The following is a 26,868-nucleotide window of genomic DNA, read 5'->3' as shown; positions in this document are numbered from 1 at the left end:
CTGATTTTGTACAGTAGAGCATCGTTGCTTTTCCGGAAATTCAAGGGCCAGTGTAGACAGCTCGCAGCTTATTCCGGAAAAGCAGCTGATTTTCCGGAATAAGTGGCCCAGTGTAGACACAGCCCTGTTGTTTCAGACCAATTCCACAAGTCAAATTCACAGGGAAGGGTTGGAACTTAATTTCATTTACAAGTTTGATTCCTATCAGGCCATGTCTAGACTATGCTATATTTTTGAAAGAGGATATGCAAATTCCGCAGGACTTTGCATATCTTCTTCTGATCTCACTTTCAAAAGCGGATCTTTCGAAAGTGAAAGTAGTCTGGATGCGGGGTTTTTTGGAAAAAAACCCTATTTCGAAAAACCGCATAAACCTTGTTTTTTTTAAGGAAGAGCGTTTTTTTTGAAAAAGGGAGGGGGTCCGAAAAAAACGCGTCCAGACTACTTTCACTTTTGAAAACCCACTTTCGAAAGTGAGATCAGAAGAAGATATGCAAATTCCCACATAATTTCCATATCCTCTTTCAAAAATAAAGTGCCGTTTAGACGTACCCTCAGAGAGGAATGAATAAAGATATTGGCTGGCTCACACACTACCTTACACATACTAATGCGTTAACCAACCAACCAAACAATGGGTACAGCCTCTTGTAACTTGAACAATCTAATTCACTACTTTCTCCTCCCGCCCCTTGTCTCCCCACCCTTCCCTCGCCGCCTTCCCTTATTTATTCTTGGATTTGGACTTTTAATACTCCAGTCATCTGAAGAAGTGGGTTGTACCCACGAAACTCATATCATCATCTACATCTTTTGTAAGTCTTTAAGGTGCTACTAGACTATTCTTTGTTTATTAAGTTTTTCCTATTTCACTATGTTAGTGAAATTTCATCTGAAGAAGTGGGTTGTGCCCACTCATGAGGCCATCTACATTTTTTGTTAGCTTGTAAGGGTACATCTACACTGCAGGGCTTAACTCAAAATAAGCTACACAAATTGAACTATGTCAATTGCGTATCTTATTTTGAAATACCTTATTTTGAAACAGGGAGCATCTACAAAGCACTTATTTCGAAATAAAGCACTCTTCCTCCGACTTCCCTTATTCTTTGCACAATGAGGGTTACAGGATTTGGAGTAAGAAGTCTTCCAGCTTGACAGTATTTTGACGCTATTTCAAAATAACTGCTTGCTGTATAGATGCGGACTAAGTTATTTTGGAATAACACTAGTTATTTCAAAATAGTGTTGCAGTGTAGATGTACCCTAAAGTGCTGCAAGACTATTTGTTGTTTTTTAAGTTTTTCCTGTTACAGACTAACACAGCTAGTGAAACTTTTTCACTATTTTAATGTTAGACTAACACTTTTAGTTCTCTCTTTATAATTGATAGTAACTGCAAAGGCAGTAAAGTTGGTGTTGGCTATGAACCATTGTAAGGTGACCTGAATGTTTTACTTCTGATGTAGGTTTGTTAATATTGGCAACACTTGGGATTTAATCCTGTATGTACCCAGTCAAAACTCCCATGCCTCTGTCCTTTTTTCATTAACATTATTGATGGAAGTTGTGTGTCTTTTCTTTATGCTGTCCTTGTTCCTAGATCTTGTGAACCACATTTATGGTCGATTGTGTTATTAGCCTTCATCAGGTAAGCAAAAATCATACTGAGTTCCATTGTTGTTTATATATTTTTCCATCTACCAACCCACAAATAATATGTGCAACGTAATATGTTCAGAACAAAATTAATATCCTTCAATTTAGACAGGACATAACCAGCAGAGGAATGCTTCCTATAATGATGAAAGGATGAGGAATTTCTGTAGGTGTCTGGCTGAGTTCCTGCTGAAATTATTAGTTTAATGCTGCTAGGATTTCAGTGTAATTAATTTGGTGCTAGGGCCTCTTGGATAGGTTGTGACAAGATCCCCAGGACACTACCTGAAACTGTTAACTGCTGTTCTCCTTTAACAACCTGCCTGCGCTCTCACACAATTGCCAGTAACAACCCATCAGGCATTGTGATCACTCAACCATCAGCATGTGGAACCCCAAACCCATCTAAACTGCATGAATTCTCCTTGAGCCACTTACCAGTCATACAGAGAGGCACCAGTTAATTCACCCCAGCCACCAACTTTGCCCTCCAGAAACAACTGTCTTACTTCCTGGGATGGTGCAAGCTCACTAGTGAGTTGGGCACTTTGTCAAAGGAAAGTGGACAGGCACCAGCCTTTGTAATGTGACCCGAGATTCCCCAAGCGCATCAATGAAAAATATTCTATTTTAGGTAAAATATAAAAACAACTTCATTATCTACACTACAGAAAGCTATATTTAAGTGATTATAAATAGCAGGCATAGAGAGCAACGCTGATTACATAAGAAACAAAACTAAATTATCAGTCTAAATTCTAAGCAAAATGTGAATGAAGCAACCTCTGACCCTAATAGATGTTACAGGCAGCTCACTGTCCTAAATACAATAGGTGGATTCCCTTCTCAGCCTGGGACCAATTTCTCCAGTTCAAAGTCTGGCAATCATCCAGGTGTTGAAATGGAGAATGAGGGATGCCAAGTGATGATGTCCCTGTCATAAGAACATAAGAACGGCCGTACTGGGTCAGACCAAAGGTCCTTCTAGCCCAGAATCCTGTCTACCGACAGTGGCCAGCACCAAGTGCCCCAGAGAGGGTGGACCGAAGACAATGATCGAGCGATTTGTCTCCTGCCATCTCTCTCCAGCCTCTGACAAACAGAGGCCAAGGACACCATTTTATCCTTTGGCTAATAGCCTTTTATGGACCTAACCTCCATGAAATTATCCAGCTTCTCTTTAAACTCTATTATAGTCCTAGCCTTCACAGCCTCCTCTGGCAAGGAGTTCCACAGGTTGACTACACACTGTGTGAAGAAGAACTTTCTTTTATTCCTTTTAAATCTGCTACCCATTAATTTCATTTGGTGTCCTCTAGTTCTTCTATTTAGGGAACTAATAAATAACATTTCTTTATCGGCCCTCTCCACACCACTCATGATTTTATAGACCTCTATCCTATCCCCCCTCAGTCTCCTCTTTTCTAAACTGAAAAGTCCCAGTCGCTTTAACCTCTCCTCATATGGGACCCGCTCCAAACCCCTAATCATTTTAGTTGCCCTTTTCTGAACCCTTTCCAAGGCCAAAATATCTTTTTTGAGGTGAGGAGACCACATCTGTACACAGTATTCAAGATGTGGGCGTACCATAGTTTTATACAGGGGCAGTAAGATATTCTGGGTCTTATTTTCTATCCCTTTCCTAATAATTCCTAGCAATCTATTTGCCTTTTTGACTGCCGCTGCACACTGCGTGGAAGTTTTCAGAGAACTGTCCACGATAACTCCAAGATCCCTTTCCTGATTTCTCGTAGCCAAATTAGCCCCCATCATACTGTACATATAGTTGGGGTTATTTTTCCCAATGTGCATTACTTTACACTTATCCACATTAAATTTCATTTGCCATTTTGCTGCCCAATCACTGAGTTTGGTGAGATCTTCTTGGAGTCCCTCACAGTGTGCTTCTGTCTTGACTATCCTAAACAGTTTGGTATCACCTGCAAACTTTGCTACCTCACTGCTTACCCCTTTCTCCAGATCATTTATGAATAAGTTGAAAAGGATTGGTCCCAGGACTGACCCTTGGGGTACACCACTAGTTATCCCTCTCCAATCTGAAAATTTACCATTTATTCCTACCCTTTGTTTCCTGTCTTTTAACCAGTTCGCAGTCCAAGAAAGGACCTTCCCTCTTATCCCATGGCCATGTAATTTACACAAGAGCCTTTGGTGAGGGACCTTGTCAAGGCTTTCTGAAAATCCAAGTATACTATATCTACTGGATCCCCCTTATCCGCATGCTTGTTAACCCCTTCAAAAAACTCTAATAGATTAGTAAAACAGGATTTCCCTTTACAGAAACCATGTTGACTTCTGTCCCTCTTTTATACTTTCTTCCAGCTGCTAGAAAGATCCTTGCTGATGTGGAAGATAAGGCAGCCCTCATTGCATGCATGCATTCCCTGGGGAGTGCTTGAGGGGCCATCAACACCTGTCTGGTCAGTGATAGTTGCTCCTTTGTTGCTATTGAAAGGCCATCTGTGGATGTCTCCCAACCTCACAACATATTTTAGGGTATGTCTACACTGCACAGCTATTTTGGGATACCAGAGGTATCCCGAAATAGCTACCCCGCGTCTACACAAGCCACCCATTATTTCAAAATATTTTTCGAAATAACAGGCACACTATTTCACCATCCCGGTAAACCTCGTTGCACGAGGGCTAAAGGATGGCTCAAAATAGCACTTTATTTTGAAATTTGGTGTAGAAGCACCAAATTTCAAAATAAGATACACAATTTGCGCTACATAAATTGCTTATCTTATTTCAAGTTTAGGGTGCTGTGTAGACGCACCCTTAGTAACACATTTAGCAATACCTCATAACCTCCTATACATTGACAGTACATACAACTCAAACAAGATATTAAGACTCAATAGATCAAGACTTTTAAAATGACACTTCAGAAGTCCTGCATTGCATAATCATATGACAGTGGTGACTCTAAGGGCTTTAGGGTGCTACTTAGAGTGTCATGGAGGTTAATTATTTAAAAAATAAATCAGCCTATTAAGAAGATGCTTACTGAGATGTTTCAGAGAATGCTAAATCAAGGCAAATATATTCGTTTGGGGATTTAATCTATATATAGATATTTTAGAGTGTCTGTCTAGGAGTTTGTTTGTTCAAGGATGCCTCCTAAACAATAAGAGCTAAGATCACCAAATTTGGTATGCAGCTTCCTCTTATCCTACCTTAAAGCAAGACCGGGTTTTGATTGTGCCAGGACAACCGGAAGCCCCAGGAAAGGCACAGTTTTCCATAATATGCAAAGGGAGGGGCTGCTGTTCCAAGGAATGTGAAATGAGAGTGGCCACTGGGGGCAACAAGCCATGAGGAGAGAGGTGTCCACTGAGGGAGTGGTCAGCAGGGCTAGGACTCCGCCATCTTGCCTGCCAGCACAACAAGTAAGTAGCCCCCCCATCCCACCCTAAACCCTTTCCTCACCTCCCCATAGGCCCTTGACCACAGCACCAGAGCGGGGGCAGACAGGGGACAGAAAAAAAGCCCCTGGCAGCCGGAAGAGCTGGAGGGAGACAAAAAGGCCACTGGGGAGACTGGGAGGGTGGGGAGAAAGGGCCCCTGGAAGTTGGGGAGAGCTGAGGGGGCTGAGCGGGAGAAAAATGTGCCTCTGGTGGCTGGGAGGGGCTGTGGTGCTAGAAAAGGGATGTGCCAGACGGGACCTCCCACTCTGCGCATCTTCCTCACCCCCCAGCCCTCACTCTTGCACACTCCTTCCTCCCACACCCCAAAGGCCCTTCCCTGACTCCTGCATCTCCCACACCACCAGCCCTCTGATCTGAAGGACCCAGGCAATGCTGGGTAAGTCTGCTAGGACAAATATAAAACAGCCCATGTTCATCAAAAAGATTAATTAAGGATAAAGAAATTTACCAACTAACCTGAGCTCAGTTTTTGGTGACTAGTGGGCCCAATTTAGAGTGAATATGGCCTAATTTATGATTTTACATACAAGTTATACCATAGCCATGGCTGTCAATGGCTGGATGTGACACTGCATTATATTTAGTGAGACTCAAATGAAAAAACTCAGGAGTGTAAACCCACAGGATGTTTGAGCAGAGAAAATGAATATGCTGACTCTTGCAGAGCCAAATTTCAGGTAGTTGTGGTTGTAAATTATGCCACAGAAAACCTGAGGCAGGTGTGTTTGTACATTGCTAAAAAGAATCCTCATTGTCAAGGGCATCAGAGAAAGAACATCAAAAATACCATTTCCAGATTCTAATGGTGGAGGGTAACTGAGTTTATATGCGTAGATCAGTCTTCAGCTTGCTGAATAGAGACCTTTTCACGGAGCTAGGACATAAAGTCCTAGTACAGCATCTTCTGCCAAGACAGTCTCAAGTACGTGATCTATTCTATTTTACAGAAAAAAGATACTTTTCCAAATGGCCACAATGAATGCGATGTTTTATGCAGATTTAACAAGCATAAATTACGGACACTTCTGCTTTGTCCAAAAAATGTGAAAGTTTAAATTTTAGCTTGTAAAATATGCTGAGCCATCATTAATATAACCAGTCATTTGGTAAGGTCAGAAATTCTCAGCCACCAGCAAAAGAAACAGATTTTGGTTTTGTTGGCCCTTTCAAATCTGTTATTCCACATTTTGTTCTGTGAAAATCAGCCTATTTTTCATACTTGTTTTTTCATTTTTCTAACTTAATACAAATAAAATAAAAACACAAAGCAGAATATTGTAAAGGTAATTTTAGTACTGCAAAAATACAACATAAACTGCAAATATTTCAGGGACTACTGCCCCAAAATAACAGTAGAAGATTATGACAACATAACAAGACCGATTGGTCAGATTAGGAAAAAATGATGCTAATTTAGTTTTTGCAGACTTAGAACAGCTGGCCATTTGTTAAAATGATCAACAGTGAAATAATAAGCATAATTCAAAATGTCAATTTGTCATTCAGCTGGAGAGACAACATTCAATTGAGATGAATGGGGGCTGTTCACAGCTGTAAAAGAGATGTTGCTTCAGTTATTTTTTATACCTGCAGACAGAAGATAGCACTACATTTGGATTATATTGGTACGGTTTTCTTTACAAGGAGACAAGCAACAATTTTTTAAAAATAAAGCTAAACTCATGCAAAAGTTTCTGGTGTGGTCTTTACAAAAACACCAAAGTGATTTTTATTTCAATGGAATTTCTGCTTCTAAATAACTTAGGAACTTTTGAAAGTCTTAAGTGAGCCACAAGAGAACGTCTTGTACTAGGTAATCACTATTACTGATTCAATCTGATCCTGAAATAAAACTACCCTAATTATAATACAGGTTTACGTTTGAAAAAAAAATCCAGCATGTCACCTCCCAACTTTAGACTTATTGTAAACTTTTGAATTCACTCACATTTATTTGTGTAATATGGATCTTCTGGTATCCCTCTGCAGGGTGCAACTTTGTACTGCCCCAAATAAGGTCTGTGACTTAAAAGCACCATTGAGACTTATCTCCCAAATGCCATAAGTTGTTGCATACTATATAGGTACATAGGGATCTGGATTGCTGCATGGGTCCACCCACATGTAGCAGAAAGGCCTAAGTTTGTATGCCTAGGATATTTTAAATGTAATAAAACAATCACTTTTGACACATTTCAAATCAGAAACCCATACTCTAGTAAACATTTATGTTCATGTAGAGTTCATAAACTCCTCAAACTCCTCATAAACTCTTAACTTAGTTTTTATTTTCTCACTTTTACAGCTGGAATAAAAGGAACTGAAAGGAGTTAAAACCCAGCTTTCACTGAAAGTCATTAGGAGTCAGATTTTAAAATATATTTAATAGGGATGTGAATGGTTAACCTGTTAACTGGTAGGGTTGCCACATGTGCGGTATTCAACCGAACAGTCTGTTTTTTGCACCCTCTGTCTAGTAAAAAAATTCAGAAAATACTGGACATGCGCAATGTCCAGTATTTTCTGCTTTTCCAGCTGGGCGCCCAATGGAAGCCTGGTGGGGGCATGGAGAGCGGATGGGGAGGCGGGGCCGCGATTGGCGCTGGGAGGTTCATATAGTCAAAATATATAGACTGTTGATTGTTTATAATAAAGTTCCCATTCAGTGCCAAGCATAGTTGTGGTGGGGTTTGTTTGGTTTTTTTATTTTTGCTTGACAAATTTTTAGCACGTGTGTTCAGTATTTTTTGGGAAACCATCTGGCACCCCTATTAACTTGTGGGCTAGAGCAGCACCCTGCCTACCACAGGCACGGGACTACTTCAGCCCTGTGGGGCTGCTGTGGGCCAGCCAGAGTAGCCCCTGCCTGCAGGCCAGAGCAGCTCCCTGGCATGCGTGTGTGTGTTCTTAAAACCTGAGCTCCCAGGGTCAGTTGATTAAATAAACTCTCTTTCTCTCATGATTGCAGATAAAAGCTCTGAATAGTGAGCCTCAGAAGGTAAATAAAAGAACCAAACTGTTTTATTCTTAAGGTTGGAAGAATTTTATTTTTACTTTTTTATAATTTTGACAGATAATATCAATACGTAATTTAAGCATTTTTTCTATTTTTATTTAAATTTCATAGTTGCAAAGTATTATAGGTTTTATGCATTTTTTCTGTTTTAATTGACTTACATTTTCAGTTAAAGGAAATTATAGGAGGGAGGGCCAGGCTATTATTTATTGACAGACTGAGATTTTAAAAAATTAAAGCTTTATAACTATTTAAAATCTTATGAATTCATAAGCCAATCTCATTATTTTGAGGGGATCTGACACATGATATATTAATGCTTGGGCTTGGCAAATACATTGCCCTGGTTTATGAGAAGATTAACAATTTCAAGCACTTACTCCTGACTGCAGATGCCTTGATCTCCACCTTTTCAATCAACCACTCAAGAGGCCAGGGGAAGCCTCTTGAAATCAGCTCAGAGAGGCTCCGTGCTCATTATTGTGACTGCTGAACAGAACAGGGCAAGTTTTTCAAGCAGCAGCCAGGCAAGGGAACATCATGGTAGGAGCTGGCTCCTTATTTCCCAGTGCTTAGCTTATAGGGAGGAGGGAGAAGGACAGAGCCTTCCTCCCACCCGACCCTCTCCTATAACTGCTCTAGTGTTTATGGGGAACTGCAAAACTGATCAGATTTGTGGGGGGAAAAAAGAGAGAGATGGAATTATGAATGTTATGACTAACGCATGAAATTTGCCACAGACTGAGGGTGTGATTAATAAAGATTTTCAGATAAGGGCCCATCACCAACTAATGCTGCATTAACTGTGGCAGCCATTTTAAAATATATTAATAATCAGCAAATAACATAACATATTCCAACTATAAAGGGATGTATTCTTGGATTTGCTTCAGTGTGCCCTTAAAATTGGTGTAGGAACATACTTTATGCTAAATTTGATGGTCAATGTGGTCTTGACAAAATTTAATCTTTTTTCCTTTCAGATACCAGTTTGTTGTGTGATGCTGCCTGCTGACTGAGTAATAGGAACAGTACACAGTAATGAGGGATTTTAGATTATTCTTGGCTAATGCTTCACATAGGTCAAAAAGAAACAAGCCAGATCCATTTACCTGTGGCACTGCAAGTCATGTCCTCAAGGGCATGTCTACATTAGGAAAGTATTTTGAAATAACTATTTTGAGATAGCATGTCCACACTACAGGGGAGCCTCAAAATTGGTCTGGGGCAGGCTCCCTGAACATGGCTTGGTAGTGTGAAAGCTCCGCTTGTTATTTCAAGCTAATAACTCCCTAGTGTAGACCAGGGCCAAGTGTGTACTGTAGCTCCAAGGCCACTGTTTGCTTGCAATACTAAGTGCAGGGGACTTAATAATCCAAGAGGCAAAAAATGTCATGCAAGATGTTTGGTGTCTCTACAACAAAGCCAGGGAGAAGAAACCCGAACAAAGCAACACAGAGAAGCTGTTCCATATGGCTGCCCACTTGATAGCATATATTGAAGAAAGAAGACTGGATGAATGTCTCCTGTCTTTAAATTTAGCAGACCTCACAAGTCTCTAGTGCAAGAAAAGTAAACAGCTTGGGGTGACACTGTCTTGGATGCATTCCTAACCAGTGTCTGAACTAAAAATCCCATTTCACACATTCCAGATCTCCAAGCACACACAAAGGATATGATGTGATCTTTGCCTTCAAATAGGATGTTGGACATGCCCTCCAAAAAATGTGTGGCTGTGACAAAGAAGCAATTCACCCACCCCAAACAATAAACATTATTCAAAGGGACATGTTTCAAATGAACACAGTTTATTGGACCATTTGACCCAGGATGCCAAACTCATATATGCCGGAGTCACTATTGACATTGATGTCCATGGTATTGGATGGTCCAAACATTAAAACTCAGAACAAGTATCTGTTTATCCAGCTATCCTTACTTTGGAACAACTGTTGCAGTACAACAGCATCCATCGCTGTGAAGGAACAGAAATCTGCAGTGAAGCTTTGGCAATGCCTTTCCCAACCTACCTCATTTTTACACTTTGTGTACAGTCATGAAAAAATGAACTAGTAAATACCTTCTTCAAACTCGGATTGTTCATCTCCTATGACATATATTAGCCATTCTACAAGCATGGCAAACAGCGCATATCAACACTTGGTGGATAAGATTGTAATCAGTCTTCTAAAACTTTGTGGTAATCTGGCAATATAGACCACAAGTACAGCTCCAGCATAGCAACTAGGATGTCACTTTTCCAGCATTCCAGTAGCCACATGGAGGGAGCGGTCCATGGAATTTCCATCCCTGAGTGTGAATTCTGCATCAGTGAAGAACACTTCTTGAGTCTCACACATTTATCCTTCCATTCGTCTTGAAGAAAGCTAACACTCTCATCCCTGCCACAAATGTTGAAATGAAGGCTACGTCTAGACTACATGCCTCTGTCGTCAGAGGCATGTAGTCTAGACGTAGCCGAAGATTGACTGCCAACTGATTACCCAAGCTCTGCAAGAATACAGGAGGTTTGAACAAATAAGACAAGTAGTAAGGGAGATCAAGATATTTCCTGGGCAGCATACCAGGCCAGGAAAGAAGCTGCTGACAGATTTCACCACAGCCATCACTGCATTTCTTCTCCTCCTTCCAGATGACTCCAAGTTTGTGGTACTGATTCATCATACCCTGGATGCAATAAGGAATGCTGTACACCACCTAAAGTCATGCCAAGTGCCAGTAATCACTGCCCCCTTTCACTGTAACCAAACAGGCACAGTGGACTTAGCCTGTTGGGTATGGAGAACACAAATTTGTCATTATGTTGGGTGGTCTTCCGCTGGAAATGACAAGTCATTGCAGATTGACTAGAAGACAGTGGAATGACAAATTCCCTTGTTCAAGTCAAAGTGGCCTTCCCGAAATCGCTGACGTCCTTTTGAAATTATTTAATGTCACATATACTAGGCATGCCCATCAAGTAACTACCAGCAGTCCACATCTTGCTCCAAAATGCACACACAGTATACCCAGTATCCCAAGGAAGAGGAGGACCTCATTGAGTGTGATAAATGGTGTGACAAATGAAAACTAGAAAATCTACCATTCCACTTCTGGCATTTCAACTGGAGCTATTGTATTGACCTATGTGTTGTCAATCTGTCAGGCAAACTTTTCTCTCTACACTCAATAACTTGAAAAGCTGTCATCTTGGTTCTTGGCATTGGGTGTCTATTAACCTCCATAATAGGGTCAAGACTCACCACGTCAGCACATTCTGCTGGTCACTTTGGGAATTAGCTTACTCATCTGGAATGAGCCAAAAGCAGCTCTCTTACACCACCTGCAATCTGAATAAGCAACAAGACAACAGTAGATTATGATCGGAAAGGGTGGTGACATTTGATGCTAGAAAATATCAGTATCACAGATCATGGTAATATCACAGTAATGATAACTTCCCTGCCTATCAGCTCTTTGTGAGGTTCCACACATATATTGAAAAACACCACACAGGAGGCCCCACATGACTAATCATGTGAGATATAGCCATCCCATAACAAAAGAATGGAACTACTCAAAAAGAATGGAACTACTCAAAAGTGATCGTCACCAACCCACATACCTGATCAGTTCACTTTGGTATAAAAAGGAAGGGTCATGAACTTGTTTTACCTAGCTTCAAGCCCATTCAAACATTGGGTTATAAAATGAGGAGGTGAAATTGGATGCTATCCAGTTTTGTGCCCCGTAAGGAGTAAACATGAAGTACCACCAATGGTACACGCCACCAAAGAACAATGGAGGTGGAGGAGGAAGGAAACATGCTGTAAGATGGCTGCACATCTTACATATGGTAAGAGCTGCACTGCAGTTAACAGTTCTTGCAGTATATATACCCATAGATCATATATGATTCACACACTGTGCAAGCCAGCCTGCAGTGGCACTCACTTCTCCCCACTTGCTGCAGAAAAGACCTGTTTGGATTTTTGGAACTCTGTCAACCCATTCACAGAGGTTAAAAGGTTCTCAAAATCTGAAACTCCGCCCAATTTCCCATCCATAACTGAAAACAGTTGTAAAATCTAATATGATCAGTAGACCACTGCAAGGATATAAAATTTGTATCTGCATCTCTATCTGCAAAAATGGGCCACAGATATCCACATCCGCAGACGTGGGTACCCACAGAAATAAAACGGATATCTGCAGATTTGCAGAGCTCTAATAGTCGGTATAGAAGGCAGCTGCATCACATCCATCAATCAACAAAAAAATTGTCCCTTATAAAACTAAGTACATCACTAAGTATATCACCATAATATCTAGGGGTGGGATATATAATGGGAAGATGTTGAAAATCTGTACTATTCAGGTTCTATCAGGTTCAGGTTTCCCAAGTATCTTTCCCTAAAGTGATGGTTCAAACCTGGTAATAATTGGTACTAAAAGCTGGCCTCAGACAATGCAATAGATCAGGGTTCTTGAGCCTCATCTGAATAGAGATTTGTGACTTTATAACACCCTGTGACAACTACAACAATGCCTCCAATTAAAACATGTATTCACGTATTTTAGCTGATTTTACCACAAGTGTGATGCTGATAATAAAGAGGAGAGCCAGCACTATCTGACCCTCTGGATCTCCACAGATCATCAAGTGTTCCTCTGGTCACCTGTGATCCATGGATCGCAGTTTGGAAACTGCTGCAGTAAATGAAGAGCAGCTGCCAAATGAAGAGATCTGTTACATCCTCTGTGCTCGAAATCTGTTGGCATAAGCTCTGACTAAATTTAATTTTGAGGACTCATAAAGGAGCTATCAGATTGCATCTGTATCCCTTTTCATAACATCATTTTGCAGGCAAGTTCTATGGCCCTCTAAGAATTTGCAGATTAAAATATTTTAATTTTTGCCATTATATGAAGAATTATTATACCCATTATGAAACTGTCTGCAAAAAGAGCTATTTTAACGTGAAGATAGAAATTTGCAAGATATTATCATGATGTATCCGATCACTGCTTGTCATGTCACAAGCATTTTCACATAGAAAGCTTGCTAATAATAAAAGTATTTTCTTTCTGGTTGTTTTTGTTGAAAAATATTTGTCCCACTGAACCAGTTTGAACCTGCTCTAGAGTACACTAAATGAAAGTGCATGAGTAATAGATATTCAGAGTGGCTGACTGTGTACGCTAAGAATCACAGAATCTTAGGCTTAGAACCTTAGAAGGGACCATAAGGATCATCCAGTCCAACTCTCTGCCAAGAGGCAGGATTTGTTATGGCTAAACCATCCAAGACAAATGGTTATCTAGCCTCATTTTGAAAACCTCCAGTGAAGAAGCTTCCTCAACCCCACGAGGAAGGATGTTCTATAGTCCTACTGTTCTTATAGGTAGGAAGTTTTTGGTGAGATTTAATCTAAATCTGTTATGCAGTAGTTTAAATCCTTTTATCCTGTCCTCTCTTGAAAGAGAATAATTTTTCTCTGTCATTTTGGTGGCAGCCCTTCAACTATCTGAAGATAGGTATCATATTCCCCCTTCATCGCCTCTTTTCCAGGCTAAATATGAAAGCTTGTCTCACCAAGGCTACGTCTAGACTGTAGTCTTCTTTCAGAAGAAGCTTTTCCAGAAGAGATCCTTGTTAGGATTGTAGCAGCACAGGAAAGTGAGTGATACAATGGGCCAAGGGACAAAGAAGGAACTATAGTAGCTATGATCTGCACATTTAATCATGTAGAAGGACTACAAACCCTTGAACCAGTTTTGCATTTCATGCCTCACACTGACATGACAAAACATTAGAAGAATTTGGGACTTAAAAATAGGCCTAAATCTGAGATCTGAATATTCCCAACTATGAAGTAGTTCAGATTTTAGAGTTAGATCCAGATCCAGATCCAGTCTCAACTGGCTTCTGCATTTATGTGTAGAATCTTAACTCCCAACTTTGGGAGTATTTGCATTGGTATGTGGACGTCATGGCTCTACCTGTCACTGGTAATTGTGTATCTTTTAAAACAGTGGTTCCCAAACTTTTCGGCATCACGCCCCCTTTTTGATTTTTGAGAAACCCTCATGCCCCCCCCCTCAAAAAATAGCAGCAAAATTTGGGGTGGGATTCACGTGTGTGTGTGTGTGTGTGTGTGTGTGTGTGTGTGTGTGTGTGTGTGTGTGTCTGGGTCGCCTTGCGTCCTCCTCCCCCCCAGAATTTCTTCACACACCCCCAGGGGGGCACAACTCCCAGTTTGGGAACCCATGTTTTCAAACAACTACTTGCAGAATGAAGAGTTTTAAGGATGAAAAATTGAGTCTCTCAGCTCTAAAGCTTATTGACAATAATCTGCTTTTATTACAGTTTTATTTTGTTGAATATTTTGTCAACAGATGTCCATTACTTCAGTGTAGACACAGAAATATTATTAAACTATTCAAATCTGGGGTGTAAGAATATTTTAAAATAATATGCAAAGGAGACACCAGAGAAACATTCAAAACTGAAACACTGAACAAACAGGAAAAAAGCATGACAAATTCCTAAAGATATCCACAAGGAGATTTGCCACTGACTGATTATCACTGTTCTCAATGGGAATCTGTGGCTTCAAACAGAATCAAGGGTAATAACATAAATCCACTACCTCTCTCTCATCCTTAGCAATGTCACTGTGCCTTATGAAAATGGGCATATTTTAATTCTTCATTATAATCGAAATTGCAGAAGTCTAGTACTAAGAATGTATATATGAGCCAATTTTTAAAAGTGTAAAACCAAGAGATTCTAGTATTAACCTGAGAGCATCACATACGATGATACCAGCAGGTTTAAAATCTTGAGACACTCCTGATCAAGAGAAATATAGTAAATCTTAAAGAAAATTGGAAGTCTTCCACCTGGACACAGGTTAGTCATTATGGACCCAGTCCCTTACCCCATGCCAGGCTCAGCAGGCACTGAGACCCAGACCACTGAATAGAAGTGGAGGCACGTTAGAGCTATTTTTGCAGTCTCCCGGAGGGAATTTATCATGGATCCTTTCCACTCCTTCAAACTATACCTCTGGATCAAGGATGCAAAATATAATAGCAAAGCCCATTCCTTCTGAACATTGCTATGCTTTTTGTAATTTATCTGTGAGCCACTTATTGAATGTAAAGAATTGTGCCCAAATGTAGTATCATGAAATTTACCACAAAGTGCTGCTTTGTTCTGAAGGGTGACGTTCTGTAATCCCAAGGAAAGCTAAACAAACCCCAGGCCATTACCCACTTCTGCCAGACTCACATTAAACAAACTGGTGTACAGGGAGGGTGTCCAAGTACTTGAGGGGCAGCATGAGCTAATATCGGCAATTGAAAGTCCATGGAAAAATAGTAGTGATAAAGGTCATGTGGATCATCTTTGGCATCATGCACAGTGTCTGAAGCTTGAAAAGTAACATTCCATCTGAGCACAATAGCGCTTGATAACAGGTGTGTTGTAAGCAAAACTCGTGAAGTCATTCTGCCGCTCTACTCTGCACTAGTTAGGCCTCAGCTGGAGTACTGTGTCCAGTTCTGGGCGCCACATTTCAAGAAAGATGTGGAGAAATTGGAAAGGGTACAGAGAAGAGCGACAAGAATGATTAAAGGTTTAGAGAACATGACCTATGAAGCCAGGCTTCATGAACTGGGCTTGTTTAGTTTGGAAAAAAGAAGATTAAGGGGGGACATGATAGCGGTTTTCAAATATCTAAAAGGGTGTCACAAGGAGGAAGGCGAAAATTTGTTCCTCTTGGTTTCTGAGGACAGGACAAGGAGTAATGGGCTTAAAGTGCAGCAGGGGAGGTTTAGATTGGACATTAGGAAAAAATTCCTAACTGTCAGGGTGGTCAAATATTGGAATAAATTGCCAAGGGAGGTGGTGGAATCTCCCTCTCTGGAGATATTTAAGAACAGGTTAGATAGACATCTGTCAGGGATGGTGTAGACGGAGCTTGATCCTGCCTTGAGGGCGGGGGGCTGGACTCGATGACCTCTCGAGGTCCCTTCCAGTCCTATGATTCTATGATTCTATGATAAGTCTAGGAAGGGTGAAGGCATTCAGTACCCTTTACGCTTGTTAAAAAAAATGACAACAGAGTGTTTGCCTCCAAATATTGTAAGAGCTTGGCCAAGGTCAAATCTTAAGATCAGTGAAATAGGATCCAACTTTTTATTTCTTTCTTAGCTGAGTGAAGCATTCAGCTAAGTAGGATGTTTTATAGTGTCAGCTTCAGTTTCATCTTTAAATTTAAGTGTCAGACATGGTGTCAGACATGGTGTCAGACATGGTGACCCTTTAGTGCCCTCCAGTGCTGTATGGGGAGCATGGGGCTCGGCCATCAGCTTGTGCCGCTTGCTCGCGGGCCGTGGCACAGCTGAGCTGCGCAGCGCCACGGACCTGGGCTGGGGGCAGGGCTCACGCTGACAGGGAGCTGGAGAGCAGGGTGAGGTGGCATTGCAGCATCACGCCCCACAGTGTGCAGCATCGGGGGGCGGGGCTTAGGGGCCTGCCCACACCAGGTTGGATAAAGGAGGGGGAGGCAAGCAGAGAGGGAATGCGGGACGGGAAGCAAGGAAGCCGACTTCCTCCTCCCCTGTGGAGAAGGAAACTCCCGAAATTCCAGGCTGGTGGGACCGGGGGGTTGTAGGTTCCTGCCGGGGAGACGCAGAAGGACGTCCTTATGGGCGAGTCACGATGGTGGCAAGGGGTAGGAAGTAGACCAGGGCAGGGCGCCCCTGCCAGTGCCCGCAGGCTGGCGAGTTGAGGCAAGAGCCTCATCAGCTGGACAGGAGCATGTTTGAACCTGTCCTTAGGGCCCTGGGCTAGGACCCATGGGAGAGCGCGGGTCTGGGTCCCTGTTACCCGTTCACCAAACCCGCTCCCCGGGAGTATCAGTGGGGTGCCGCCAATGTCTGCAACTCCCCGAATAGTATTTCCCTCTTTTCGCTTTTAGATACTTTCGTGCTCTGAACTACTCACCTCCTCCGGTCCGGGAAGGGGGCTCAGGCCCTCCCTCTCCAGCTGCCTCCACCTCCGCACAATTGGCCCTGCCCCTCAGGGATTCCCCGATGATGTCACTCCTGATGTCATCTGGCCGCGTCTGGCTGCTCCGCCGGTCTGCGGCCTTGGCAGTTGAGGACGCAGCCGGCACGGCTCTGAGGCTCTCTGCCGCCAGCCCGCTGTCGCAATGGCCCCCCTCCAGCCATTCTTCCCCCCTCCCGTCGCGTCCCTTAGTGAGGGGCAGCGCGACTGGGCCGTCTGCTCCATCACACACCTTCCCCCTTGGACCCTCGCCCATCCCTGCCACCTCTCTGGTTTCACACTCTGGTATCCGCGATAAACAATCTGCATTTGCATTTGCGGTGCCAAATCGATGATTTACTTCAAACTGGTATGGTTGCAAACTTAAGTACCTCCTTAATATGCGCGGGTTCATATTCTTCATACTCTGGATCCACTGGAGGGGCACGTGGTCTGTTACCAGGGTGAATTTGTCACCTAGGAGGAAATACCGCAAAGAGTCAATGGCCCACTTGAGGGCCAGAGCTTCCTTTTCGATGGTCGCGTACCCCTTTTCCCAGGGAAATAGTTTACGGCTTAAATACAGTACTGGATGTTCTGCCCCCTCCTCCTCCTGGGCTAATACCGCCCCCAACCCTAGGTCGTGTCTGTCTGTAAAATAAAAGGTTTGTTAAAGTCTGGTTGTAGCTGCTTCCGTTTTGCGCAAAACGGGGGTTTTGCACAAGATCTTAATGCCTCTCCCAAAGTGGCATAAGGATCTTGTGCAAAACAGGATTTTTGCACAAAATGGAAGCAGCTACACTGCTTCATTTTGCGCAAAAATCCCTTGCACAAAAAGAAACGGAAGAAAATATGCTAATGATATTGTGACTTATGCTAAGGAGATCCTCATTAGTGTATTTTCTGCCGCAAAAACTTGCAGTGTAGACAAAGCCTAATGGAACACACATTCCACTTGTATCAATAATGTTTTGTGGTTCTGAGACTAAATTCTTTCCTCAAGCACGACTCCCATTAAAAATCAAACCCTAAGGCCTCAATCTTTAAGGGACATTCTTGTACTATTCCAGCAGAGAAAAGTGTCCTAAATCTAATGTAGCCAGCCATTGAAGGATTTCCTCTGCATAAGTGTAAAGCCTACACCACCTTTCCACCAACATGGGGATAATGGTGAGGGGAAAAGGAGCGTGGCCAGCACATATCTCTGCCCTCATGATCTTTTTCCAGAATGGTACTAAGGACTACAGGCCTCCAGCATAAAACAGAGCAACTTTCAGGTTGCTCTACTACTTCATACCCAGAACCAGCCAGGCACCAGGATGGGCTTAGGTTGAAGGGGCAGCAAAGGTGACTCCTCTTAAGCTACACCAAGTGCTCTTTAGACACAACTCAGGATTTGGGCACAAGCATTTACAAAAGGAGACTAAAAATGCCCCTGTAGATACACAATTTCCAGTCACACTATGCACTTTGTGATTGATTTTTACTAAATGTATTATGCATGTAGTACAAATTCGTGTATTCCATGAATCGGCATCCACACACTCTCACCAGAGAACCATGTTCTGGAAGTTTTCTATTTTTTAAAATTATGTTTCTAGCACCTTTGGTTGCAAAGAAATCTTCCAAACACTATAAACCAATACGGAGTTGTTTTGAGTCTGCAGACAGGCTAAAGCAAGAGTTACAAAAGTAATGAGAATTGCCCCACTCATAACAATGGAATGTTTACTCTGAAACCTATTCACAATTTAATGTCAACATCATTTACTATTTCACTGCTGCTTCATTTTGTTAGAAACATTCCTTAACAGACATTTGCTTATCTATCATTGCTGGATACAATAGACAATAATGAGATGTGGAAACAGTAGGACAGCTGGTTTCTGTCATGGATTTATAGAGTGGGAGAGAAAGATCTAAGGCCTAGAAATCATCTGTGCCTATGCTCACAAAGGGAGGGGAAAGAGGAAATTCATCCTCTCCCTGTGCCAAAACATTCAGACACATCTTGGTTGCTCATAAAGCTTCCCGTGAAGCAGGTTGCTTTGCACCACCCTTATGCGACTAAGTGGTTAAAATACCATAAATAGACTACATTTTTTTTCTTTGCTGTGGGTTTTTTCTGACAACACTGTGAAGTTACAATACATGACACAGAGCTTCTCTTCCACTTATTCTATAATTTTTCCCCTTTATAGTAGGTTCTCCATTGTGTGTCACTGTTACCTATTTGCTTCTAAATATCTCTGACTCCTTGAACTTCCATTACATGGATGGCTGGCATCACGGATTGAACCAGGGACTTCCAGAAATAGAAAAATATGAGTATAAGCTTAAGAGCCATGGTCTTGTAACTGAGACTGTAATAGACTCATAGCCAACAAATAAGGCATAGGGGAGGACCTGTAGCACATATTCATTAGTGGATTACTTTAGGCCTGGTCCTACAGCTTGTGTCAGGTCTCATCAATCCTGGCTGTTGCAGCCCTACTGAAAATCTCATCACAATCGTTACTGCTATCCTTGCAGCTTTACATCTGCTTTTGGTCTTGTAGCATTTATTCCTTTTCCTTCTATGCTTTGCACTAATCAGTTAAGATTTGTTTCAGCCATGGTCAAGAATGTGATTACACCTAGCAAAGTCTTGCTCTTCTCACTTTATTTTCCACATATGCTTTTTCCTTGAAGGTAAGGACAATATTTGGTGGAGATGGGGTCCTGCCCTGCTCTAAATATCTGGGTCTAGGCCCAGATTTCAAATGCCCCCAAAGTCTGGGGATGTTTGATTCTGGGGTTGCTTACAACAATCCTAGAAAGAAGTCAGTGTGATATTCACAGCCAAGTTCAGCAGCTGGAAGCAGCTGAAGTGTGAAGATGCTTGGAGCTGAGATTTTGGTTCTCATCCATCTCTGTTCTCTAGTAAGAATTGTATGAGTTTGATTCACTAGCCTTTTTTAAAAAAAATGTTATTAATGCTTGATGCACATACAGACAAACATACATGTTTTTCATGATGTTCCACTGTAACGTATTTAAACCCATTCCAACTAAAACTTTAATGCAACTTCTTATTTAGAATCTCCCCTTAAAATGGCAGCACAGGCATGAGAGAGGATCCTGAGGAAAGGCTGGGACTAATGCTGCTGAACAGACCCAGGTTCTGTGATTCATGCAAGACAGAGAGCCATTTTCCACTATTTGTAAGATTTCTTTTCCCATGACTGCAATATTAAAAAAATGTCATAGTCCCAAGTCACATGTCATATTTCCCTAAGATATGACAGAAATAAATAGCAGAAGCAAGCAAGGGAAATAAACATTGTAAAGAAACAATGCTATATAAAGCACAAATCTCTTTCTGTGCCTTTAGAGAAAGGTCCTTCTTTCTCCCTCTTTAATCTCTGGCAAGGAGACAAGACATCTTCCAGATTTCCACTGATTTGTTATGAGAAAAATAACTGTGACTAGAGACCTCAATTTGCATACACAAAAATTCTGGCATATGAAGTGGATAACAATGTGCCCACCAACCTGATTTGTATGCAAAAGTGCTTGTTTGCATTTACAAATGTGTGCTGTGTGCACACAAATCAGGATTTTTGAAAATATATCTAGGTCAGCTGGCTCAGCTGTTTTGCCACAGCACCAGAAAAGAAAGAGAGGATGGAATTCACACCCACTCATTCTGCAGTTCTGCTCTTGCAGACCTACAGAGAACTCAGAAACACAGTTAGGAATAAAATTTCCCGCAAGACTTCAAATCTCCTGGAAGCAATAGATGATTTCTTTAGAATGTAATCTGTGGCTCAGTTTCCTATCTTACCACCTCTCCTGCAGGGACTTTGGGAGATTGGACAGGAATTGCCACTCTCCCACTTCTGTTTCTATTGGGACAAAAACTTCATCTGTGGATCCCCACAGGGCATATGCTCCCTGTCATAGATGTGCACTGTAAGAGAAGCACATGATCAGGTATCTGGAGTCATTAATTATTATTGTCCTAGTTTTATTATGTATATACCATTTTGAGAACGTTCAGGACCTCAACTTTCAGAAACCCCTTGTGAGAATCTACAATTTCATCAAAATCTGATCATTAATGTCAGTGTTGATGTGGTTATATGATGTATGTATAGGTGCGTCTACACAACAGGGTTTAACTCAAAATAAGCTACGTAGCTTATTTTGAAATTGGGAGCATCTACACAGCACTTATTTCAAAATAGAGCACTTTTCCTCCAACTTCTCTTACTCCTCGTCAGAGTTGGAGTAAGGAATCCTCCAGTTTGACAGTATTTTGACACTATTTTGAAATAACTGCCTGCTGTGTAGGCGTGGACTAAGTTATTTCAGAATAGCGCTAGTTATTTCGAAATAGTGTTGCAGTGTAGATGTACCCTTTGACTGCTAATATTTTATGTATGCAGTGCTCATTCTGCACTGACTGCTTTCCAAATACCCAATAAGGATAGTCCCTAGTCAAAGAACCTACTGGGGTTCTATGTGTGTCCTACGAGACATTTTGCTTACCATTGATTGCCAGATTCCGCTCGTTTCCATCTGCATAGTTTTTTTTCCCTAACAGTATTACCCAAGTCACACCGTGATGGGGCACCGGGCTCCGGACGAGCAGAGTCCATGGCGCCCTGCACTCCCCAGTCACCCGTGGATGCGCTGGGTGGCGAGTGGGCCGCTGAGAGCCTGACGGAGGAGGCAGGGAGCACTGAGCACCCTGGCACCCATGCGACCCCCCGGCGCTCCTGACCGGCCTGTTCGGGAGCAGTTTGGGGCCGGCCGGAGGCCAGCCAAGGGGGGACGTCAGCCAACGTCATCAGCCCGCGCCCGGAGGGGCAGAGCGGGACCACGTCCGGCAGCCCATTCAAATGGCGCCCAGCCCCGGAGAGCAGGGCAGGAGAGCCGGGGGAGAGCCCTGAAAGCAGGGGAGGAAAGCCAGGGGAGAGCCCGGAGAGCTGGAAAAGGGAGGCGGGGGAGAACACCAGTGAACAGAAACGGGAAGGACCAGAGGCAGGCCGGACACTGGGCCGATGCCTGCCACAAGAAGGAGGAAGTGGCCCAGGATGGGGACAGGAGGAGGAGTCGCCCCATACCCCGAGGGTTGGTGAGTTACGGGAAACCCCCCGCCAACCAGACAGCGTACCCACTTTGCTGTCTTTAGGGTTCTGGGCCGGGACCCGGAGCGGGGGCAGGCCCGAGTCCCCCTCCCTCTCCGCAGCACTTAGGGCCAGGCAGGCCCCACTATCTAAGGGCCGGGCTTACCGGGATCGGGAAACTGGAAGACCTCGGGACTAAGAAAGGCGGAAACACGGGGTGAGGGCAGGTGGATAGGCACGCGGGTGTGGATGACCCCGATGATGACAGGGCTGTAAGCCTGAGGGGGAGCCTGCCCCACAACACACACGCATGTAAATCCAGGGCACGTGAAGAGAGGTCTGCCTCTGTATAAAACCATGGTATGCCCACATCTTGAATACTGTGTACAGACATGGTCACCTTATCTCAAAAAATATATAGAAAAGGGCAAGAAAAACAATTAGTGGTTTGGAATGGGTCCCATATGAAGAGAGACTAAAAAAACAGGGACTTTTCAGCTTAAAAAAGAGGAGACTGCGGGAGATATGACAGAGGTCTATAAAATCATGAGTAGTGTGGAAAAATTGAAAAAGGAAAAGTTACTTACTTGTTCCCATAACATAAGAACTAGGGGTCATCAAATGAAATAAATAGGTAGCAGGTTTAAAACAAACAAAGGAAAGTTTTTCTTCATGCAGCGCACGGTTGACCTGTGGAACTCTTTGACAGAGGATGTGGTGAAGACCAGGACTTTAACAGGACTCAAAACAGAACTACGTAAATTAATGGAGGTTAGGTCCATCAATGGCTATTAGCCAGGATTGGTTGGAAAGGTGTCCCTAGCCTCTGTGTGTCAGAGGCTGCAAACAGATGAAAGGAGAGGGATCATTTGATGATTCCCTGTTCTATTCACTCCCTCTGGGGCATCTGGCATCGGCCACTATTGGAAGACAGGACACTGGGATAGATGGACCTTTGGTCTGACCCAGTATGGCCTTTCTTATGTTCTTATGAGTGCTGACTGCACACAACATTGACTGTGAGAGCTATATGCTCCCTCTGCATGAAATCAAAGTGCTGCCATGATTCAATCGGCACAGCCTGCAAATTCTAGGTATGCAGGTGCAATTTATAAACCGCCCTATCCCAGGAGACTATCTTGGTTACAACAATCTTGCAGCCCACTGAGATAAAGGAGAGACACTCATACAGCCCACTCTCTCGCCTTGGTTGCCCATCACTGGTCTAAAGACAGATACACAGCCAGTCAGAGGTTGGGAAAGAAAACATCAGTAAGCAATTAATATCATGTTAACTTTACACTAGGCAACCGGCAGAAGTAGGTCTTAAAGAGGCATTTTAAATATACATGGACTGAGCTTGCAAATGAGCTCAGAGAGGTTGTACTGTGCATAGAGGGCCATGTGGAAGCAGACCTACAGATGACTGTATGAGAAATTACCAAATCAGCATACAAGACTTGGAAGGTATAGAGGCAGGGCTGTCCTTAAGGCCCTACTCCTTACTATTAAACAGGTGCCCCTATGATCAATGGCAGCCTGGGTGGAGGGATGGTTTTTTAGAGCTGTGATTTTATAATCTTCAGCCACACACTAATGAAATATTTTGAAAGCAGATTTTAAACTAAGGTTCTGTAGACTAACACAGTAAATTCAGAAACTGACAGCATATACCTGGGGTTGGTAAATACCTGTTAAATGGTTTCATTACCACTTGAATTGCTCTTTCCTGGCTTCAGTGTTCTGCTAATAGGTCTGGCAGACTTTTTCACTTTTAAAGTAACTAGACCCTCTTTGGAGGAAGTGAAGCCACAGAACAGGGATAAGAAGAGATGGGTAGGTGGACATTAAGACTCAGTGATGCCCCAAATTTTCAGGTGTCCTACTCAGATGCATATTCTGTGTAAGGGTAAGGATGGCTCTGAATAGAGGATGATGTGAAAAGTTGCAAGATTAATTATTTCTATAATTATGTATCTTTATTTCTGCATTGTTTGAATCTATTAGGAATAAGTATTCCAACAAAATATTGTAAAAAGATCCTAATTTTCTTATCCTCTCGGGAAATTTAACTAAATTAGTTCATTTGTTTTTTTCTTTCCTAATTATGCCCCTTCCTAGTAGTTCATCTACATAAACGTACAAACATAACTCAGGTTTTTAAATGATCATCACCAATTCCTAGTTCTAATATGGTGTTTATCAATAGATTGCAAGCCCACAATATCCATATTTAACAGGTAGGAAACTGAAACACAAAGCTAGAAGTGTCTAGCCAAGGTCCCCAAGCAGCTTAGAAGCAAACCCAGGAAGAAAACCTAAATCTCTCGAGAGCTAGTCCAGTGCTCTAGCATTTAGAACATTGTGCTTATGGTCATGGTATCTAATGCTATATTTCATGAGAAAGGGATGATGCTTAGCACATGAGTTACAAGTACAACTGGTAGTGAAGAGGTTTAGAGATGGCATATTGTCTGGGTAGTCCCCAAGGTTGTTCTTTTGTTCCCCTTGATAAGAAAAGGTAAGCAGACATCTAGCTTAGCCTATGATTAACTTTGCTTCTATGTGTAAATTCCAAATAAACAACATGTATATAAATTATCTAAAGATACTGAAATCACGATAAAAATTGCTGATGATATTACACGGATTTTGCTACTAGTGAAACAGACTATATTTTCTGGATTAATTTCTAGAAAACAATGTTGTTCTGGATCATTTGTAGACATGCAGAGTAACGTAAGTATCACCTTCCACAGTGGTCTGCAAAACACTTGCTATAGTGTATTTTTAAAGCTTGAAAAATGACTTTTTATTACACTGTCTAAATGGCTACATTCTGTCTGTGTTAATTTATTAGTCTGTTATCAGCCTCTCTTACAGGTACGGTAGATCACCTATCATAGTGAGAACAAACTAGCATGCCTGGTATTTTAAATCATCTCTTTTGCACTGGTCTCAGAGTATAGACAAAATGATGACACAACACTTTGTATATAATTATTACTGTTTTATAACAGTCCAAATTGCCTGGCATTTTAAATTCTCCTGGTGCTAACATGGACTGGCTGACTGAAACTTTGAATCACCTTTTTTTTTAATAGCCTGGAAAGTATTATTCTCATAAATGCCTAACACTGGTTCAGTTACATGGATGCATGATGCATTGTACCTTGCATAGACTCTGCCTGAGCAGCTGAACCAAATCACTTTTCAGTTTCATGGTAGGTTGATTATATGTGCTGTTTTGATCCTCACAATTCACAATTAGGTTCCTGACCACTATCCTCCTCTCTGACCACCTTGACATTGGAACTCCGTATCTGGGAGATTATACTGAGTTATTTTGCAGCCTTTATATTTAGCAAACAATTGTGTGGATTGCCAGACTCTGTGTAATGGGGTTATTTTTGGTATGGGAGTGAAATACTCTGGCTACTGTGCAGTCATAAGGACCTTTGCTATTAGATAGGCACTGTGGTAAAATATGCCTTGTGTAGACATTCTGGCAAAGGTTGTATGCCTTTTGAAGAAGTATTGGCACGCTCACTACTGGTCTATCCAGCTATGTAGACACTCTTCTCAAACCCTTCGTAACCAATACCCCCAGCTATCTCCGAGACACTACTGACTTCCTAAGGAAACTACAAAACATCGATAACCTCCCCAATAATACCATCCTTGCCACCATGGATGTAGAAGCTCTATATACCAACATCCCACATGAAGACGGATTACAAGCAATTAGAAACACTATCCCAGAGGACACTACTGCCAACCTGATAGCAGACCTATGTAACTTTGTTCTCACCCACAATTATTTCCAGTTTGAGAACAACTTATACCTCCAGATCAGCGGCACAGCCATGGGTACACGCATGGCCCCACAGTATGCTAACATCTTTATGGCTGACCTAGAACAACGTTTCCTCAACTCCCGTCCCCTTTCACCCCTCCTCTACCTACGGTACATCGATGACATCTTTATGATCTGGACACATGGCCAAGAAACACTGGAGATATTCCACAGAGATTTCAACAACCTACACCCCACCATCAACCTCAGCCTGGACCATTCTACACGAGAGATCCACTTCCTGGACACCACCGTACAAATCAACAATGGAAAATTAGACACCACTCTCTACAGAAAACCCACCGACTCATACAGTTACCTACATGCATCCAGCTCCCATCCAGAACACACCACACGATCCATCGTCTATAGCCAAGCCCTTCGATACAACCGCATCTGCTCTAACCCCACTGACAGAGACCAGAAGCTTCAGGATCTCTACCAAGCATTTATAAATCTCAACTACCCACCCAGAGAAATAAAAAAGCAAATTGAAAGAGCCAGACGAATACCTAGAAACCATCTACTTCAAGACAGACCCAAGAAAACCAACAATAGAACACCACTTGTCATCACCTACAACCCCCAACTTAAACCTGTCCAACACATTATCAATAAACTACAGCCTATATTGGAACAGGATACCATACTCAAAGAGGCTCTGGGAGACAGACCCATAGTCTCCTATAGACAACCACCTAACCTCAAGATGA

At 42.3% G+C, this 26,868-nt stretch overlaps 1 long non-coding RNA gene across 10 annotated transcripts in view; it reads right to left on the bottom strand.

The window, feature by feature from the left end:
* The window catches only part of LOC149525196 (uncharacterized), a 158,845-nt gene that overhangs the window by 93,092 nt on the left and 38,885 nt on the right, over window positions 1-26,868 (bottom strand). For 7 of the 10 annotated variants that reach the window (XR_016349281.1, XR_016349278.1, XR_016349282.1 and 4 more), the window contains 2 exons: window positions 17,578-17,662; window positions 11,391-11,477 (listed from right to left, as the gene is read on the bottom strand). The exons of 1 other annotated variant lie outside the window; for it this stretch is intronic. This is a non-coding gene — a long non-coding RNA (uncharacterized LOC149525196). The remainder of the gene's footprint in view (window positions 1-11,390; window positions 11,478-17,577; window positions 17,663-26,868) is intronic. 2 more of the 10 variants (XR_016349285.1, XR_016349279.1) reach the window with 1 other exon arrangement.

The sequence above is a fragment of the Pelodiscus sinensis genome, chromosome 3, assembly GCF_052426305.1.
Source record: "Pelodiscus sinensis isolate ZL-2025 chromosome 3, ASM5242630v1, whole genome shotgun sequence".
NCBI lineage: Eukaryota > Metazoa > Chordata > Testudines > Trionychidae > Pelodiscus > Pelodiscus sinensis.
Note: the sequence above shows the minus strand (reverse complement) of the source record. Positions and strands in the feature narration are given on the sequence as shown.